This window comes from Somniosus microcephalus, chromosome 2, assembly GCF_052327205.1.
Source record: "Somniosus microcephalus isolate GS21.2 chromosome 2, FLI_Smic_1.0, whole genome shotgun sequence".
In the NCBI taxonomy this organism is placed as follows: Eukaryota; Metazoa; Chordata; class Chondrichthyes; order Squaliformes; family Somniosidae; genus Somniosus; species Somniosus microcephalus.
Window position 1 is genome coordinate 270433566 of NC_140988.1, and position 20256 is coordinate 270453821.

The following is a 20256-nucleotide window of genomic DNA, read 5'->3' on the forward strand; positions in this document are numbered from 1 at the left end:
CATCCAAAACTTGGCTGCCCGTGTCCTAATTTGCACCACGTTCTGTTCACCCATCAACCCTGTGCTCGCTGACCCACATTGGCTCCTGGTTAAGCAACACCTCAATTTAACAATTCTTATCCTTGCTTTCAAATCCTTCCATGGCCTTGCACCTCCCTATCTCTGTAATCTCCTCCAGCCCTACAACCCCCAGAGATATATGCGCTCCTCTATTTCTGGCCTCTTGAGAATCCCTGATTTTAATTGCTGAACCATTGGTGGCCCTGCCTAGGTCCTAAGTTCTGGAATTCCCTCCCTAAACCTCTCCGCCTCTCTACCTCTCTTTCCAACGCTCCTTAAAACCTACCTCTTTGACCAAGTGTTCCTTCATCGTCGCTAGGTCAAAATCCAGAACCTCCCTCCCTAGCAGCACTGTGGGAGTATGTTCACCTCACGGACTGTAACAGTTCAAGAAGGCAGCTCACCCCCACCTTCTCAAGGGGAAATAGGGATTAATATTCAAAAATGTATCATAGAGTCAAAACGGCACAGAAGGAGGCCATTTGAAGAAGAGCAGGGGAGTTATACCCGGTACCCTCGCCAATATCTATCCCTCAATCAACATCACTAAAATAGGTTGTCTGGTCACTTTCACATTGCTGTTTGTGGGAGCTTGCTGTGCACAAACCGGCTGCTGTGTTTCCTACATTACAACAGTGAGTACACTTTAAAAAAATACTTCATTGGCTGTAAAGTATTTGGAACGTCCAGTGGTCGTGAAAGGCGCTAATTAAATGCAAGTCTTTCCTTCTTTCTTTCAGGTCCCTCTGAACATCAACATTTCCCAATCTCTCACCATTTTAAAAAAAAGTCTGTTTTTCTATTTTTCCTACCAAAGTGGATAACTTCACATTTCTCCACATTATATTCCATCTGCCACATTCTTGCCCACTCACATAACCTGTCTATATCCCATTGCAGCTTCTTTGCATCCTCCTCACAACTTAATTTCCCACCGAGCTTTGTATCGCCAACAAACTTGGATACATTGCACTCGGTCCCCTCATCTAAGTCACTGGTATGGATTTTAAATAGCTGAGGCCCAAACACTGATCCTTGTGGTACCCCACTAGTTGCAGCCTGCCTATATTGTCCTGGGCAATATTTATCCCTCAACCAACATCACTAAAACAGAGATTATCTGATCATTATCATATTGCTGTTTGTGGGAGCTTGCTGTGAGCAAATGAGCTGCTGCGTTTCCTACATTACAACAGTAACTACACTTCAGAAAGTACTTCATTGACTGTAAAGCGCTTTGGGACATCCGGTGGTCACGAAAGGTGCTATATAAATGCAAGTCTTTCTTTCTTGCTGACCCGAAAATGACCCGTTTATTCCTACTCTCTGTTTTCTGTCCATTAACCAATCCTCAATCCATACTAATATATTAGCCCCAATCCCATAAGCCCTAATTTTGTGTAATAACCTCTTGTGTGGCACCTTACCAAATGCTTTTTGTAAATCCAAATACACTACATCCACTGGTTCCCCCTTAGCTACCCTCAAAAACCTCTAACAGATTTGTCAAACACGATTTCTCTTTCATAAATCCGTGTTGACTCTGCTCAATCATATGATTTTCTAAGTGCCCCGTTACCACGCCCTAATAATAGACTAGCATTTTCCCTAAGACTGATGTTAGGCTAATTGGCCTATAGTTCCCTGTTTTCTCTCTCCCTCCTTTCTTGAACAGCAGGGTTATGTTTGCTACCTTCCAATCTGTGGGGAGGCTGATGAAGAAGGTGTTCATCAGAACTGGAAGATTCACTGACTTCCTAAGACTGATATCAACGGTGAAAGGGCTTTATTGTATCCAAGTCTCAAACTTTTATTGTAAGATGAGTGCCACAACTTCAAACTTATCTAGTCTCGTATCCAGGACTACTCATTCTAGCACTGATTCAGACACAGCTCAATGTCTAACCCTCCCACATTATTACAACAATGTAAGTGTTTTGATTGTGAGAGAGAAAAGGAAATCCAAAGAATGATTCCAAGAGTTAGGTGTAGGAGAAATCTAACTTTCTACAAAGACGGTGAGAGGAATTTACCACACAACAAACATTTAGAATTTTATTGTAGTGTACTCTTTTTGAGCAACCCATAACAAAAAATATTGTAACTAATAAAACATTAAATGAAACTTAACAAATTAAATTCAAATTTGGTTGGCCGGGGTGATGATGCACTCCAGTCCCTGTGGTGCCCGCCGGTCGGGGAAGGCCTCGAGCGTACCAACGGACACCACGTGCTCTATCTCCAGGGCCACCCGGGCGCGAACGTGGCCACGGAAGAGAGGCAGGCAGTCGGGCTGAACGAACCCCTCAACCGCCCGCTGTCTGGACCAGTTGATGGCCACTTTGGCCAGGCCCAGGAGCAGTCCCACGAGGTCCCCTGACCTGTCTGCTCCCCTCCGCACCGGGTGACCAAAGATCAGGAACGTGGGACTGAAGTGCAGCCATAAATCAAGGAGCAGCCCCTTCAAATAATGGAGGAGGGGCTGCAACCTCTCACATTCTATAAATACACATGGAACATGGACTCCTCCAGGCCGCAGAAAAGGCAAGCGTTTATTGTAGTGTAATGTGAGCCTGTTTCTTTGTTGTTGAATTTATTACACCTTAAACACCGGGTTTCATTACACTGCAAGAATTCTTTCTTTGTAATGGGCCTAAAACTGGCCTGTATTTGTTTCTGCATAACTAATCTGTGCCAAAGTAAATAAGGCTCACCTCTAGAGTGAGTTTCATGCTGGAATGAATTTGGACAATTCGGAGACCAACAACAAACCTGCATTTATATAACACCTTTAAGGTAGAAAATATTACAGTCCAAGGCACTATACAGAGGAGAAATTGTCTCTGAGCAATAGTAGAAGAGTTAAGAGAGCATCTTTGAAAAGTTAAGGTTTTGGCAAGGCTTTTAAAGGGAGGAGAAGAGGTGTGAAGATAGAGCAGTTTAGGGAGAAGTTCACAAAGTAGATGGAAAGGAGGGAAGCACAACAGGCCAGAGACAGGGCCACAGATCACAAGCTGGAATGTAGGGCTGGAGAGGTAAGGTACAGCAAGGTCTTGGAGTGATTTTTAAATGAGTGGAAGGATTTTGAATTCAATGTATTAGTGGATAGAGAGTCAAAGGTGGTCCTTGAGGACAGAAGTGATAGGTATATCAATTACATTGTATTCACCCATCAATTCATCCAATGAAAAGCGACGAGTTAAGATAGTAACTATAGGTTTTTATTGGCTAAATAACAGAGCCCACCCTCGTGGGTGATCGGGTCCAACAAGGAGGAATACCAGCCAGTCGACCACCTTTATACCTGGGCAAGCAGGCGGAGCCATGGGCGGAGTCAGCTGTGGTCAGCCCAGGTATAACAGCGTGACAAGAGGTGACCTTGTGTAGTGATACAACAGTGTAAACTGATAACCATAGTGTAACGATATAAACAGTGATAACCATAGTGTAACGATAGTGAACGATAAAAGTGGTTTACCACAGTAATCTGGGACAGGATATGAGTGGCAGGGTTTTGAATGAGTTGATATTCGTGTAAGGTAGAACTCAGGAAGCTGATGAGGAGGGTGTTGGAGAAGTCAAGTTTGGAGGTGATGAAAGCCTAGATAAGGAGTGATCAGGTGAGATAAGGGTGAAGGCACGTGATATTGTAGAGGTAAAAGTAAGCACTTGTGGAGGTGAAAAGGGTATAGGATTTACCAAGGTAAGAATCTTCGGAGGAGAGTTCTATGGAAAATTGAATAGAGCTGTTTCAGTTAGACCTCACTGATAGCTCTATGATTATATTTAGCGAGTGTTGAATCATACATATGACGAAGGTTCCCGGGTTTGATCCCAAATCTGTGCTGCATTAGCCTCAGGATCCTTTGGTCAGAGAGAGGAAAATTAGCCAGGGTTTCCAGGCCCTCATCATTATCTGCTAACCCTTGCTGGAAGCATGTGCATGTCACGTGAGGATAGGATTGGGTTCTGTTGTGGTGCGTCCTATAGTCAAATAGCCTGCAAAAACCTACTATCATGACTCATACATAAATAATTCATTCTTGGGTGAGGTACTATAGGGAATTTGACTCAACTCCAATTGGATGCAATGATAAGTTTTACAAGTCTGAAATAAAGTAACACATTACAGTACATGAGCGATAGTTTACAGAACCAAGCAGAAAGTATATCACCTGCTCCGTCCTGAATCGAAGTGTGCCCCTTGATATTACGCGATAGGTCTGTCTCTTTCCTCTTGGATGCTTCGCCTCGCACCTCGAAATTCTTCTACACTAAACAGCCTGAGCACTCGTCCTTTACACACCAGAAAACTGAACTATACACAGCCTAATCCAGTCAGCACGTACCACACTGAATTCCCTCGTTCCCCTCAATGTTCCTGCTCTGATCCCACCACCACTGTGCATGCATGCATGCCTGCACCAAACAGATTCCTGATCATGTCCTGTCTTCCTAGCATTGTAGCTGAGGTTTGTTCTGGCTTCAATAACAGGATACAGTTTTCTGACTTTGCTGCTCTCTACACAATAGCTGCTAACTATGTTAGTTAGTTCGTTATAAATGCTATTGCCAAGCTTTCGAGCAAATTAACAATTTCTTACAATACTGGAGGGTGAATGGAACTGTAACCCAGTAAGGAAAAATAAGAAAAGATAAAAAGAGCTGTTCCAGTTGGACAGTGGTGAAGAAGCTCATGGTTTTGGTCCAACTGAGTGACTGTTCTGTAATGGCTCTCATATTGTTTCTGCTGTTACATTACATATTTTGTTGTGATATTTTACTGTGCTGGAGGAAGGAAAATGTGTGGTGTGGAATCTATCTCACAATGCAAATAGGGCTTTTCCACAACCTCTTGATTGTATGTATAAAGTAGTCAATTATTGTTAACTGTGGATAAGATTGCATCATATGTGGAGTTTGTTTCATTGTATGATGTTTATAATGCCATGTTAAGGTAACCTAAAGTCTATATTGTCATGGAAATTTTTGTGAAATATTTGTTGATTTACAACATTGATATTCTGTATTTTGTGTTCCAGTGAGGATCTGGATGCGGTGAACATATGCTATATGTGGTACCTGCTATATTGATGGGGGGGGGGGAATGTAAGATATGTGTGATAAATGAGGCGGTGATACTGCCTTCAGAGGTGCAGCGATCCACCTGTGACTTCTGCATGCATATGCGGAGGCAAAAGTCAGAGCAGTAATATAAACACTGCCTTATGCAGCGTGGCTGCCATATTTTTCTGGAATTAGTTGATTCTATGATTTCCTAACCCTTGGTCTGAAGCAACATTTCCCAGCCATCAGAGAAGGTAAGGCAGTCAGAAAGTAAAACAAAGCAAAATACTGTGGATGCTGGACATTTGAAATAAAAACAGAAAGTGCTGGAAATACTTGTCAGACAGCATCTGTGGAGAGAGAAACAGAGTTAACGTTTCTCAATAGGAGGAGTGTAAATTTGGAAACAAAAGATGGAAGAAATCTTTTGACAGAAATTGTGAACTCAGTGACTGAATACACCTGATGAGTATACATAGAAACCAAGATTGACTTTTTTCTGCTGTGTAACAGAGCTGGCAAAGACACCAAGTGCTTTCAAAAATGTTAAGTAAAAGAAGACAGACTTGCATTTCTATAGCGCACTTCATGACCTCAGGATGTCCCAAAGTGCTTTACAGCCAATGAAGTACTTTTGAAGCAAAAGCAAAATACTGCGGATGCTGGAAATGTGAAAAAAAAAATGCTAGAAACACTTAACAGGTCAGGCAGCATCTGTGGAGAAAGAGAGTTAACGTTCTGATGAAAGGTCAACAACTTGAAACATTAACTCTGTTTCTGTCTCCACAGATGCTGCCTGACCTCATGCCCGAATGCAGCAAGACCTGGACGACATTCAGGCTTGGGCTGATAAGTGGCAAGTAACATTCGCACCACACATTCTCCCCAGTGTCCTGCCAACATTTATTCCTCAACCAACATCACTAAAAAAGAGATAATATGGTCATTATCACATTGGTGTTTGTGGGCCCTTGCTGTGCGCATATTGGCTGCCTCGTTTCCTGACATTACAACAGTGACTACATTTCAGAAGTACTTAAATAGAAAATGCTGGAAACACTCAGCAGGTTTTTTTTTTATTTATTCGTTCCTGGGATCTGAGCATTGCTGGCAATGCCAGCATTTATTGCCCATCCCTAATTGCCCTGGAGAAGGTGATGGTGAGCTTCTTGAACCGCTGCAGTCCGTGTGGTGAAGGTACTCCCACAGTGCTGTTGGGTAGGGAGTTCCAGGATTTTGACCCAGGGACGATGAAGGAAGGCTACCCACAGAGCCACGGCGGACAAGTAAAACAATTTTGAGATCTGATCACCTTTATTTTTCTTTTAAATAGTCAATCTGGAATAGATCGACCATGAATAATTAATTCTGCTATAGGAATGAAGTTTAGTGCAGAGAGAAATGTAGGGTTAACATTTCAGGTCGATTACAGCAGTGACTCCAACATAATTAATTTGCTGTGAAGCATTTTGGAACCTCCTGAGGATATGAAATGTACTATATAAATACAAGTTCGTTCTTAAGACAAAATATGCTGCTAATTGATTGACATTTTTTGAGAAGGTGGGTAGATGAGGGTAGTGTGTTTGATGTAGTGTATATGGACTTTAGGAAGGCTTTTGATAAGGTTCCACATGGCAGACTGGTCACGAAGTTAAAAGCCCATGGGATCCAGGGCAAAGTGTCAAGTTGGATTCAAAACTGGCTCGGAGACAGGAAGCAGAGGGTATTGGTTGATGGGTGTTTTTGTGACTGGAAGACTGTTTCCAGTGGGGTTCCACAGGGCTCAGTACTAGGTCCCTTGCTTTTGTGGTATATATCAACGATCTTGACTTGAATATAGAGGGTATGATTAAGAAGTTTGCAGATGATACTAAAATCGGCTGTGTGGTTGATACTGAAGAAGGAAGCTGTAGACTGCAGGAAGATATCAATAAATTGGTCAGGTGGGCAGAACAGTGGCAAATGGAATTCAATCCGGAGAAGTGTGAGGTAATGCATTTGGGGAGGGCTAACAAGGAAAGGGAATACACATTAAATGGTAGGACACTGAGTAATGTAGAGGAACAAAGGGACCTTGGAGTACATGTCCACAGATCCCTGAAGGTAGCAGGCCAGGTAGATAAGGTGGTTAAGAAGGCATATGGAATGCTTGCCTTTATTAGCTGTGGCATAGAATACAAGAGCAGTGGGGTTATGCTTCAACTGTATAAAACACTAGTTAGGCCTCCGCTAGAGTACTGCGTGCAGTTCAGGTCACCACATTACAGGAAAGATGTGATTGCACTAGAGAGGGTGCAGAGGAGATTTACAAGGATGTTGCCGGGAGTAGAGAATCTTAGCTATGAGGAAAGACTGGATAGGCTGGGTCTGTTTTCCTTGGAACAGAGGAGGCTGAGGGGAGACCTTATTGAGGTGTATAAAATTATGAGGGGCATAGATAAAGTGGATAGAAAGGACCTATTTCCCTTAGCAGAGGGGTCAAAAACCAGGGGTCACCGATTTAAAATAATTGGGGGAAGGTTTAGAGGGGATTTGAGGGGAAATTCTTCACCCAGAGGGTTGTGGGGGTCTGGAACTCACTGCCTGAAAGGGTGGTAGAGGCAGCAACCCTAACCACATTTAAAAAGTAGTTGGATGTGCACTTGGGATGCTCTAACCTGCAGGGCTACGGACCAAGAGCTGGGAAGTGGGATTAGGCTGGATGGCTATTTGTTGGCTGGCATGGACACGATGGGCCGAAATGGCCTCCTTCTGTGCTGTAACTTTCTATGATTCTATGAATTGGAAAAGCAATAATGTGCTGTTTTAAGGTGCCTTTATATTGGGTCTAATGTGGTGCTGCGGCTGTTGGCTCCCAATGTCTTGGAAACTCCCCAAATGTAGCATTCTAGATTTTGTAAGGTTCATTGTCTTTGTCTGCGTGAGTCCCCACGTCAGTAGCCATCAGCCCCAGCACCTTACCAAACCCAATAAGGCTTTAACGCAGTTACATACAGCTCCTGTAACCTAAAAGTAAATTTACCAGGATTTGCCCTGAGCAAATTTACTTTTGTGCAGTCGGCTGCGTGAGACCCAAGCGCCAGGAGCCAGCACCACCAGTACTGGTATTGACAACATATAAAAACAACTTTAATGTCTAACTAGAAAATAATTCAAATGTTGGTCGAGCCACAATAGAGTCCACAATAGCCCAAGATATTGCATTTGAAAAATATGGTGAGGAAGAGTTTTAAGGTGATTTTACATTCTATGCCTTCTGTTGCCTAGGCCCAAAGCTCTGGACTTCCCTGCCTAAACCTGTCTGCCTTGCTACCTCTCTTTCCTCCTTTAAGATGCTCCTTAAAACCTACCTCTTTGACCAAGCTTTTGGTCACCTGCCCTAATTTATCCTTATGTGGATCGGTGTCAAATTTTTTGTCTTAAAATACTCCTGTACAGCGCCTTGGGACGTTTTACTGCGTTAAAGGCGCTATAGAAATACAAGTTGTTGTTGTTGTTATGGTTTCACCACCGTTAACAGGTTTCAACCAGGCAATACCCTGCTTGCATACACATTCCTCCCAGGCAGTTAAATTTGAAATGTTGGGGCAGCAGCTCCTGTACTGTCTAAACATTTCAAAAAAATCACAATCCAAGAGACCCCAAGCACTTTTTACATTTCGTTTGGCATTGCATTGGATTTACATGATAGGGTGGAATTTCCTGTGTCAGCATAATCAGGAAGTTATGCCCCAAATTATGCCCATTCGTGAACCCATGTTGCAGATGTTAACTTATGCCAAAATCTTCTGCCAGTCTCATTAGCATATACTGGAATGTAAAATTGATGTAAACAAGCGCATATCAGCAGAAACAATCAGAGCCCAAGGAAAGCGTTGAGTTCACTACTTAGCGGAAAAGAAATACTTGCATTTATATAGCAACTTATCATGTCACAGTGGGGGAGAAAATTTTGTGCATGTGCAGGTTCAATCCTGCTGTACACAGTAATAGACGGGATGCTCCTCGATCTTTGGTTGCACTTCAGTCCCACGCTCCTGATCTTTGGTCACCCGGTGCGGAGGGGAGCGAGCAGATCGGGGGACCTCCTCGTAGGACTGCTCCTGGGCCTGGCCAAAGTGGCCATCAACTGGATCAGGCAGCGGGCGGTCGAGGGGGTTGTTCGGCCCGACTGCATGCCTCTCTTCCGCGGCCACGTTCGTGCCCGGGTGGCCCTGAAGACGGAGAAGGCGGTGTCCGCCGGCACGCTCGAGGCCTTCCGCGACTGGTGGGCACCGCAGGGACTGGACTGTATTCCCACCACTGGCAATGGAATTTTAATTTATTAAGTTTCCTTTAATGTTTTAAGTTACAGTTTATTTGTTTACTGCTTCACCAATAGAGTACACAGTAATAGAAAAAAAGTAGGGGATCTACAATTGATATCTGAGTATGAATGTTAGAGTTCAGTAGGGAGTAATTGCCAGAGGCTGAATCTGCTTTTATACTAATGCTTATTTGGTTCAGATTTGATTGGGACACTGAGGTTCATGAGACTCCCCTGTGTTTACACCAATAAATCCAGCTCTCTGATTCTGTAACTGTAATTTGTAGCGTAACTGTTGGAAATATCTATCTTACAGAATTTAACCTAAACAAGTGCCAGTGTGACAGTAGCTTAGTCAGGACACTGGAGTACAACAGCACAGCAAGTAGCAGAGAATTTTGCTTATTTTCAGTAACAAAAAATGTTTAGGAAAAATTGTACAAAATAATTTGGTGTTCGTTCTCTTTTGCTCTTTAGAATTATGTGCGTGTCATATTTGCTGGTCTGGTAACAAGCATTTCTGTGGTTCAGGTTTGTGGATATTTTTTGCTGAATGGAGTATTTTCTGCTGAGTTTATATTTTTCAGGATTTTCTTTGCTGTTGTGTATTTTGGGGTTATGTTTGTCCATGCATATACTGATTTTTTTTTGGTGTGTGTGTGTGTGTGTGTGTGTGTGTGTGTGTGTGTGTGTGTGAAAGAACATTAGTGGAGAATCTATTAAATGACCCAGTTAAGTATTATTTAACATACAAGATGTTTTAAATTGCTAGCTTTGTTCAGATGTATGGCTTTGGAATGGAACCTTTTGTACTGAGATATTGCAATACTTAATGGTGTTAGCATCTCTAATGGCAGTAGTGGAGTGTCAACTGACTGCAAATTATCTGCTATAACTGGTACTTCGGCATCAGATTTGCTTTGAATCTGACACCAGATGGCCTAAAATCACTGATTTATTGCTGGAGGCAGTTTTCAAAGTTAACAATGAAATGTTGGCTGCCACCTCTCACACGTACCCTTGACTGGTTCATGCCCAAATTACTTTGGTCTTTGCAAGGGGACTGGCCGTAGACTCCCAAGCAGCCTAGACAGCATACTCTATTAGGCTATTTGATCAAAGTATCACAGCCGAACCCTTTCTTTCCTTGCCAGTGTCCATAAATAGGACTTTTTAAAATTTCTTTCTTTGCTCCATCCTCTCCTACAGTGTTGACTTCAAGAGCCCTCAGTTGGTTCCACTTCTACCTGTCCCAATATAGCCAGCTTTAATTCAGCAATGGCTTCTCTCCTACATTATCATGGCCACCTCTGGAGATCCTCAAGGTTCCATTCTTAGGCCTATATTTTCCTCGTTTACATGTTTCCCCTTGCAGACAGTACACACAGGTATGAGTCCAGTTTCTATATATATATATATGCTGATGATGTAAATAGGAATATAGGAACAGGAGTAGGCCATTGAGCCCCTCGAGCCTGTTCCGCCATTAAGTGAGATCATGGCTGATCTGCGACCTAACTCCATATACCCGTCTTTGACCCATATCCCTTAATACCTTTGGTTAACAAAAAACAATCAATCTCAGATTTAAAATTAACAATTCACCTAGCATCAATTGCCATTTGCGGAAGAGAGTTCCAAACTTCTACCACCCTTTGTGTGTAGAAGTGTTTCCTAATTTCACTCCTGAAAGGTCTGGTTCTAATTTTTAGACTATGCCCCCTAGTCCTAGAATCGCCAACCAACGGAAATAGTTTCTCTCTATCTAGCCTATCTGTTCCCCTTAATATCTTGAAAACTTTGATCAGATCACCCCTTAACCTTCTAAATTCTAGGGAATACAACCCTAATTTGTGTAATCTTTCAATGTAACTTAAACCTTGAAGTCCAGGTATCATTCTGGTAAACCTACGTTGCACTCCCTCCAAGGACAATATATCCTTCCTAAGGTGTGGTGCCCAGAACTGCTCACAGTACTCCAGCTGTGGTCTAACCAGAGTTTTGTATAGCTGCAGCATAACTTCTACCCCCTTGTATTCCATTCCTCTAGATATAAAGGCCAGCGTTCCATTAGCTTTTTTGGTTATTTTCTGTACCTGTCCATGACATTTTAATGATCTATGTACCTGGACCGCCAAGTCCCTTTGGATCTCCAGTGTTTTTAGCTTTTCACCATTTAGAAAGTACCCTGTTCTATCCTTTTTTGGTCCAAAGTGGATGACCTCACATTTGCCTACATTGAAATCCATTTGACACGTTTTTGCCCATTCACTTAATCTGTCGATATCCCTTTGTAATTTTATGCTTTGATCTACACTGCCTACAATGCTGCCTATCTTTGTGTCATCAGCAAATTTGGATATATGACTTTCTATGCCAACATCTAAGTCATTAATAAATATTCTGAGTAGCTGAGGCCCCAACACAGATCCCTGCGGGACACCACTAGTCACATGCTGCCAATTAGAGTACCTGCCCATTATCCCTACTCTCTGTCTCCTGCCGCTCAGCCAATTTCCTAACCAGGTCAATAATTTGCCCTCAATTCCATGGGCTTCTACTTTAGTTAACAGTCTCTTATGTGAAACTTTATCAAGTGCCTTCTGGAAGTTCATATAAATAATATCCATAGACATTCCCCTGTCAACTACTTTAGTCACCTCTTCAAAAAATTCAGTCAGGTTTGTCAGGCATGACCTACCTTTCACAAATCCATGCTGGCTCTCTGATCAACTGAAAATTTTTGAGGTGTTCAGTCACCCTATCCTTAATTATAGACTCCAGCAATTTCCCGACAACAGATATTAGGCTAACTGGTCGAAAGTTCCCTGGTTTCCATCTCTCACCATTCTTAAATAGCGGAGTGACATGAGCAATTTTCCAATCTAAAGCAACGGTTCCTGAATCGAGAGAACTTTGGAAGATTATAGTTAGAGCATTTGCAATGTGCTCACCTACTTAGTCATAGAGGACCAGAAGGAGGCCATTCGGCCCATTGAGTCCATGCCGGCTCTCTGTAGAACAACCCAGTCAGTCCCATTCCCCCGCTCTATCACCGTAGTCCTGCAAGTTTATTTCCCTTATGTGCCTATCCAGTCTCCCCTTGAAAACATTGAGTGTCTCCGCTTCCACCACTTCCATCGGCAGCGAGTTTCAGGTCCTCACCACTCGCTGTGTAAAAGTTTCCCCTCACATCCTCCCTGTATCTGTTGACCAAAACCTTAAATCTGTGTCCCCAGTCCTTGTACCATCAACTAGTGGGAACAGCGAATCCCCGTCTAGCCTATCCAAACCCGTCATAATCTTGTACACCTCTATCAAATCACCCCTCAACCTCCTTTGCTCGAATGAAAACAAATCCAGCTTCTCCAACCTGTCCTTGTAGCTAAGATCCCCCATCCCCGGAACCATTCTGGTAAATCTCCTCTGCACCCTCTCAATTGCCTTCACATTCTTCTTAAAGTGTAGTGACCAGAACTGGACGCAACACTCCAGTTGTGGCCTAACCAGCGCTTTACAAAGGTTCAGCATAACTTCTCTACTTTTGTACTCAATACCTCTATTTATGAAGCTCAAGATCCCATATGCTTTGCTAACCACTCTCTCAATATGTCCTGCCACCTTCAGGGACCTATGCACATTAACACCCAGGTCCCTCTGTCCCTGCACACTCTTTAAAACTGTGCCATTAAGTGTATATTGCCTCTCCCTGTTCCTTCTGCCAAAATGCATCACATAGAAACATAGAAGATAGGAGCAGGAGTAGGCCATTCGGCCCCTCGAGCCTGTTCCGCCATTTAATGAGATCATCACCTCACACTTCGCTGTATTAAATTCCATCTGCCACTTGTCTGCCCATTCTGCTAGCCTTTCTATGTCCTGTTGCAGTCGATTGGTATCATCCTCACTGTTTGCCACGCCCCCAAGTTTGGTGTCATCGGCAAATTTAGAAATTCTACTCTGTATTACAATATCCAGCTCATTTAAAGCAGTGACCCCAACACTGACCCTTAGGGAACACCACTGTCTACCATCCTCTAGTCTGAAAAACAGCCATTTACCACAGCTCGCTGTTTTCTGTCCTTAAGCCAATTCCTTATCCAAGCTGCCACTGACCCACCTATTCCATGAGCCTCAATTTTGTTAACCAGCCTTCTATGTGGTACTTTGTCAAACGCCTTCCTAAAATCCATGTAGACAACATCCAGTGCATTCCCTTCATCAGTCCTCCCTGTTACTTCATCCGTGTTGGCTCTCCTTAATTAACTTAAACCTCTCTAAGTGCCCATTAATTTTTTCAGGCACCTCCCCCGTATCTAGGGCAGGGGAAATTATGGCAAGCCCTTCTGCTATCTCCTCCCCCAATTCCCTTAGCAATCTGGGATGCAAGCCATCTGGACCAGGCGACTTATCCACTCTAAGCATACCCAGTCTTTCTCGTACATCCTGTCTATCAATTTTCTCCCCTGCCATTGCTTCTACCGATATTTTGTTAGCATCCACCTCCTTAGTAAACACCGATACAAAGTACTCATTCAGTATTCTAGCCTTGCCCTGCGCCTCTAAGCATATATCACCTTCTTTGTCCCAAATAGGCCTCTTACTACCCGCTTACTGTTTACATGCCGGTAGAAGATTTTTGGGTTCCCTTTTATGTTAACCGCCATTCTACTCTCATATTCTCTCTTTGCCAATCTTATTTTCATCTTCACTTCCTCTCTCAACTTATTGTATTTGGTCTGGTTCTCCCTTGAAGAATTCACTTGGCATTTATCATACACCCTCTTTTTTTTTTGTTTCATCATCTTCTCTATCTCCCTCATCATCCAAGGAGCTCTTGCTTTGGTTCCCTTACCCTTCCCTCTTGTTGAAATGTACCTAGCCTGTACTTGGAACATCTCCTCCTTAAAGATCACCCATTGTTCCGTTACAGTTTTTCCTGTTAGTCTTTGGTTCCATTTTACCCTGGCTAGATCCTTTCGCATCCCATTGAAGTTAGTCCTATTCCTTCAGCGACTGGTGCACAAGGACACCCAGGTCTTGTTGCACTTCCCCTTCTCCCAATCTATTGCCATTCAGATAATAATCTTTCTTCCTGTTTTTGCCGCCGAAGTGGATAACCTCGTATTTATCCACATTATACTGCATTTGCCATGCATCTGCCCAATCACCCAACCTGTCGAAATCATACTGGAGTTTCTCTGCATCCTCCTCACAGCACACACGCCCACCCAGCTTTGTGTCATCTGCAAACTTGGAGATATTACACCTAGTTCCCTCGTCTAGATCATTAATATATATTGTGAATAGCTGGGGTCCAAGGACCGATCCCTGCGGTACCCCACTAGTCACTGCCTGCCACTCGGAAAAAGACCCATTTATTCCAATTCTTTGCTTCCTGTCTGCCAACTAGTTCTCTATCCAAGACAGTACCTTACCCCCAATCCCATGTGCCTTAACTTTGCACGCTAATCTCTTATGCGTGACCTTATCGAAAGCCTTCTGAAAGTCCAAATACACCACATCCACTGGTTCTCCCTAATCTATTCTACCAGTTACATCCTAAAAAAATTCCAGTAGATTAGTCAAGCATGATTTACCTTTTATAAATCCATGTTGACTTTGGATTAAGAAAGGGAAGGCCCTGCCTGAGTTCCTTGAGGAAGTGAGATCCCAAGTGGGCATTTGACAAGTTCTCCATGGAAAAAAAATCTGCATTTATATAGCGCCTTTCATGACCACTGGACATCTCAAAGCACTTTACAGCCAATGAAGTACTGTTTTGAAGTGGAGTCACTGTTGTAATGTGGGAAATGTGGCAGCCATTTTGCACACAAGGTCCCACAAACAGCAATGTGATGATCACCAGATAATCTGTTTTGTTATGTTGGTTGAGAGATAAATATTGGCCAGGACAGTAGGGATAAATCCTCTGCTCTTCTTCAAAATAGTAAGAAATCACACAACACCAGGTTATAGTCCAACAGCTTTATTTGAAATCACAAGCTTTCGGAGCACTGCTCCTTCGTCAGGTGAACAGTGAGCAGTGCTCCGAAAGCTTGTGATATCAAATAAAGCTGTTGGACTATAACCTGGTGTTGTGTGATTTCTTACATTTGTTCACCCCAGTCCAACACCGGCATCTCCACACCATGGCTTCAAAATAGTGCCATGGGACCTTTGACATCCACCTGAGAGAGCAGACAGGGCCTCGGTTTAATGTTTCCTCCGACAGTGCAGCACTCCATCAGCACTACACTGGAGTATCAGCCTAGATTTATGTGCTCAAGTCCCTGGAGTGGGCCTTGAACCCACAACCTTCTGACGCAGAGTGAGTACCCACTGAGCCACAGCTGAAAGGTTTTACTTAAGCTCAAAGCTATGAGAATATATGGTATTTCTTGGCAAAGATAAGAATTTGGTTGTAGAAAATGACAGGTACTTGTTTGAGGAGTTACATTGGGCTGGGGGGGGGGGGGGAAGAGTAATGAGTGCAGTGCCCCAGGGACTATTGTTGCAACCAATACAGTTTCTAATTTACATCAGTGATTTGAAAGAAAGAAGGACTTGCATTTCTATAGCGCCTTTCATGACCTCCGGACGTTCCAAAGCGCTTAACAGCCAATGAAGTACTTTTGAAGTGTAGTCATTGTTGTAATGATGTAACGTTGGATTCAGAAATCCAAACTGGTCGAACTAGGAGAATCAGAGGGTGCAGTTAACTAAGTTGGTGTGGGACTGGAGTCGCATATAGGCCAGACTGGGTAAGGATGGCAGGTTTCCTTCCCTAAAGGACGTTCGTGAACCAGTTGGGGTTTTACGACAATTGGCAATTTCATAGTCACTTTCACCACTTTTTATTTCCAGAAAAAAAACTGAATTCAAATTCTCAAACTGCCAACAGTACATTAACAGAACCACTACCCTATCGTACTCTCTTGTGTAAAAATGAAGACTTTCATTTATATAGCCCCTTTCACGACCTCAGGACGTCCCAAAGTGCTTTACAGCCAATGAAGTACTTTTGCAGTGCAGTGTAGTCAATTTTTCAATTCAATTCAAATCGCTTTATTGGCATGACAAGTTACATCTTATGTTGCCAAAGCATCGGAAAACATTCATGTTTGTTCACAAAAATACAGATCTATCCATACAGTGTATAAACAGATATATCCCTGAGTGTATAAATATATACTTTCATATAATTTATATATACTCTTTTATATTTACTGGTTGTCCCTCTGTTTGTGGCAAGCTGTAACATAGTGTGCCGCTAGTGTTATGCAATTTCTCTCTTCCCCTAGTAGGTATGGGAGTTTTTGGTCGTCATTCAAATTTCTGAATTCCGGGCATATTTTTGTGAATTTTGGGTAGAAATTCTCCCTTATGCCCTGATATTTTCTACAAGCTGTGAGGAAGTGCATCTCTGTCTCCACCACTCCCTGACTGCAGTGAGAGCATATCCTGTCCTCTCTTGGTAGCCGGGTCTGTCTGTGTCTACCTTTTTCGATCGCCAGGTTATGTTCACTAAGTCTGTACATTGTCAAAGTTTTTCTCAGTTTGGTATCCTTTACCATGGTCAGGTAATCAGCCATGTTGTATTGTCTGTTTAGGGCCAAGTAGCAATTGAGTTTGCTTTGGGTTTTTGTTGTTTCTGCCCAATATGACAGATATTTTTCCTTTTGCTTAGCGACGATTGTGTTGGGTCGAATTCTTTGTGTTACGCTGTCACTGTCCTGGGGCTGGTTATTGTTAGTAGTGTTAGTAGTTACTTCACTGAGTCCCAGGACTAGTTGACTGAGGGTATTCTTCTTTATGGTCCTCTCTTGGCATTTCAGGGCTTTGTAATGATAGCATTGGGGGTTGCTCATTTCAAGGTGTTTCCAAAATTTGGTGGCTCTTTTTTGGATAGTGATTATTAATGGATATTGGCCTAGTTCTGCCCTGCATGCATTGTTTATGGTTTTCCTTTGAGTCCGGAGGATACTTTTACAGAATTCTGCATGTAGGATCTCAATTGGGTGTTTGTCCCATTTTGCAAATTCTTGTTGTGTTAGTGGTCCCCACACCTCACTGCCATAGAGTGCAATTGGTTCAATTACTGATTTGAAAATTTTGAGCCAAATGCTAATTGGGATTTCTATTTGGATTGATTTTTTAATGGCATAGAAAGCCCTTCTTGCTTTCTCTTTCAGTTCATTCACAGCCAGTTTGAAATTTCCCGTAGAACTGATTTTTAAGCCCAAGTATGTGTAGTTAGTGGTTTGTTCAATTTTGGTTGTTCCTAGTGTGAAATTTATTTTGGGTCCTTGATGTCTGTATCTTTGCTGGAACACAAGGACTTTGGTTTTTTGGGGATTTATTGTCATGGCCCAAGTCTGGCAGTACGACTCCAGCAGATCCAGGTTCTGCTGTAGACCCTCCTTAGTTGGTGACAGCAGAACCAGGTCGTCTGCATAGAGGAGGAATTTAACCTTGGATTCATATAGGGTGAGGCCGGGTGCTGTAGATTGTTCAAGTAGTTTTGCCAATTCATTTATGTAAATATTAAAGAGTGTCGGTGAGATTGGCGAGCCCTGCATCACCCCCCGCCCCTGTGGGAAGTATTTTGTTTGTTTGTCTCCAATTTTAACTGCACATTTGTTGTTTGTATACATTGATTTAATTACATCATATGTTTTTCCCCCTACCCTGCTTTCGATAAGTTTCAGGAATAAACCGTCATGCCAGATGGAGTCGAAAGCCTTCTGGAAATCTATAAAGCATGCGTAGATTTTGCTTTTGTTTTGATGAACGTGTTTGTCAATTAGGGTCTGTAGGGTGAAGATATGATCTGATGTTCTATAGTTTGGCAGGAATCCAATTTGGCTTTTACTCAAGATATTGTGCTCCTCAAGGAAGTTTATAAGTCTTTTGTTTATGATGCTACAGAATACCTTCCCCAGGTTACTGTTTACACAGATGCCTCGATAGTTATTTGGGTCGACTTTGTCCCCACTTTTGTATATGGGCGTTATGAGTCCTTTGTTCCAGATATCAGGGAAGTAACCGACACTCAGAACCAAGTTGAAGAGTTTTAGGATAGCCAGTTTCATTTTATCGTCTGTGTGTTTAATCATCTCGCTTAGTATGCCGTCTGCCCCGCAAGCTTTTCCTGGTCGCAGGTCCTTGAGTTTTTCAAAAAGTTCTTTTTCTGTTATTATGGAGTCTAGCGGGTTTTGGTTATCTTTTATGGCCATTTCTAGCTTTTCCAGTTTTTTGCACATTTGGTGTTGCTCTGGCCTTAGTGTGTTTTTCTGGTATAATTTTTCAAAGTGGTTTTCCCATGTGTCTCCATTTTGAATGGCCAATTCGTCGTGTTGTTTTTTGTGTAATGTATTCCAGTTGTCCCAGAAACAATTGGAATCAATGGATTCCTCAATGGAGCTGAGTGTATTCTTAATATATTGCTCTTTTTTGATTCTGAGTGTATTTCTGTATTGTGTTAGTGTCTGACAATAAGTAAGGTGTAATTCCTCGTTTTCTGGATGTCTTTTTTTGGTTTGATATTTTTCTAAGTTTTTTCCTCATGTTATGGCAATCTGGGTCAAACCATTTTTCATAGTCACTGTTGTGATGTAGGAACAATGTATTGTCTCCTCAATGAAGCACAATGATAAAAAAATACTTACATTTATATAACGCCTTTCACAACCTCAGGACATCCCAAAATGCTTCACTGCCAATGAAGTACTTTTGAAGTGTAGCCACTGTAAGAATGCAGGGAAATGCAGCAGCCCATTTGTGCACAGCAAGATGCTACAAATAGCAATGAGATAAAAGGCCAAATTATCTGTTTTATTTGTGTTGGTTGAGGAATAAATGTTCTTGAAATAGTGTCAGCTGTGGCTCAGTGGGTAGCACCCTTGCCTCTGTGTCAGAAGGTTGTGGGTTCAAGTCCCACTCCAGCTGTGTTAAAGGTAAAGTTGACTGGGCTGCGACATTTGAAACGGGCGATTTACTGCCAGCTGTCCAGGCACCACTCCAGAGACTTGAATACAAAAATCTAGGCTGACACTCCAGTGCAGTGCTGAGGGAGTGCTGCACTATTGGAGGTGCTGTCTTTCAGATGAGATTTTAAATCAAGGTCCTGTTTGCTCTCAGGTGGATGTAAAAGATCTCATGGCACTATTTATCCCTCAACCAACATAACAAAACAGATTAAAACAAAAATAAAACCAGATTATCTGGTCATTATCACATTGCTGGTTGTGTGAGCTTGCTGTGTGCAAAATTGGCTGCCACGTTTCCCTACATTACAACAGTGACTACACTTCAAAAGTACTTGATTGGCTGTAAAGCGCTTTGAGACGTCTGGTGATTGTGAATGGTGCTGTATCAATGCAAGTCTTTCTTTCAAATACTGCTGAGATTTTGTTTACATTCAGCTGAGAGGTAAAATGCGGGACTGGCTTAATGTCGTAAACCAAAAGACATCACCTCTGACAGTGCAGCAATACCTCAGTACTGCACTGAAATGTCAGGCTAATTAGGTGCCCAAGTCTGTTGACAGCGGAATTGAAACTACGACCTTCTGACTCAGAGAGCTTGCACTGAGCTAAGCCTTTTTAAAATTTATGTATGCTCAGCGGCTGGGGGAGCGAGAGGAGGAAACCTAATCGCGTCATCACCCTATAGCTACACAATCACAACATTGGTCGTTGGAAGGTTGTTAGGGTGGGAGTCAGTCTGATTTTGTCCCAGGCTAGCCGAGCGACACAGAAGCTAAATGTACGACCCCCGCACTGGCTGAAATCAGCTAACTCATCACAGAGCAGTGG

General features: G+C 42.7%; 1 protein-coding gene across 1 annotated transcript in view; it reads right to left on the minus strand.

Annotated features, from left to right (window-relative positions):
* Nucleotides 1–20256, minus strand: part of ddx4 (DEAD (Asp-Glu-Ala-Asp) box polypeptide 4) — a 145488-nt gene that overhangs the window by 123922 nt on the left and 1310 nt on the right. The gene's annotated exons all lie outside the window — the stretch shown is intronic.